Genomic DNA, 1222 nt, shown 5'->3' on the forward strand with positions numbered 1-1222 from the left:
CGGGGGGGCTGGGGGGGACATGGGGGGACACGGAGGGGAAATAAAGGGGACGGGGGAGGGGACATGGAGGGAGGTGTGGGGACAATTCGGGGACATTTTGGGGACAGTTCAGGGACTTTTTGGGGACTATTTGGGGACAATTCGGGAACACTTTGGGGACAGTTCAGGGACTTTTTGGGGACTATTTGGGGACAATTCGGGAACACTTTGGGGACAGTTCAGGGACACTTCAGGGACACGCACCAGGATGAAGAGGGGGTCGTGCCTGTGGTGACCAGAAGGGTTTGGGGACAGTTTGGGGACAGGAACGAGAGCAGAGATGGGGACGGGGCGGGGCGGGGCGGGGGGAGCGGCGCTGTGCCCGCGTCCCCTTATCCCCGTGTCCCCCTCTCCCTGTGTCCCTTGTCCCCGTGTGTCCCACGCTGTGCTGTCCCCATGTCCCCTGTCCCCATGTCCCCTGTCCCTGTGTGTCCCATGCCGTGCTGCCCCATGTCCCCATGTCCCCTGTCCCCATGTCCCCTGTCCCATGTCCCTGTCCCACACCGTGCTGTCCTCTGTCCCCATGTGCCTGTCCCTGTCCCTGTCTCTGTCCCCGTCCCACGCCATGCTGTCCCTGTCCCCTGTCCCTGTCCCCATGTGTCCCACGCCGTGCTGTCCCCATGTCCCCTGTCCCTGTCCTTGTGTGTCCCACGCCGTGCTGTCCCCTGTCCCTGTCCCCATCCCATGCCGTGCTGTCCCCATGTCCCCATGTCCCCATGTCCCCATGTGTCCCACGCTGTGCTGTCCCCTGTCCCTGTCCCTGTCCCCGTGTGTCCATGTCCCTGTCCCATGTCCCCTGTCCCCTGTCCCTATCCCTGTGTGTCCCACGCCGTGCTGTCCCCATGTCCCCTGTCCCTGTCCCTGTCCCTGTCCCATGCCGTGCTGTCCCCAGCGCTGGTGGCCCGTCCCACGCCGGCCCCGCTCTGGCGGCTGCCCCCGGAGCAGCTGACGCGCAGCGCGGCCGAGATCGCGCCCACCCAGGTCACCGGTGAGAGACCCCCGACCCCGGGACCCCCGAGACCTCCTGGGACCCACCCCAGCACCCCCGGGACTCCCCAACCCCCCTGGGACCCCCTGGAACCCTCCTGGGACCCCCAACCCTCTCCCAGGACCCCCGGGACCCCCGAGACCCCCCTGGGACCCCCCCCCCCCCCCCCCCCCCCCCCCCCCCGCCCCCCCCGGA

The 1222-nt window shown here is 68.1% G+C and overlaps 1 protein-coding gene across 1 annotated transcript in view; it reads left to right on the forward strand.

Annotated features, from left to right (window-relative positions):
• LOC121341318 (latent-transforming growth factor beta-binding protein 3-like) overlaps positions 1-1222 on the forward strand; it is a gene marked incomplete at its 3' end in the record, with an annotated part of 17546 nt that overhangs the window by 8757 nt on the left and 7567 nt on the right. The gene's annotated exons all lie outside the window — the stretch shown is intronic.

Source organism: Onychostruthus taczanowskii, unplaced genomic scaffold (assembly GCF_017590055.1).
Source record: "Onychostruthus taczanowskii isolate IOZ18803 unplaced genomic scaffold, ASM1759005v1 scaffold463, whole genome shotgun sequence".
Taxonomy (NCBI): domain Eukaryota; kingdom Metazoa; phylum Chordata; class Aves; order Passeriformes; family Passeridae; genus Onychostruthus; species Onychostruthus taczanowskii.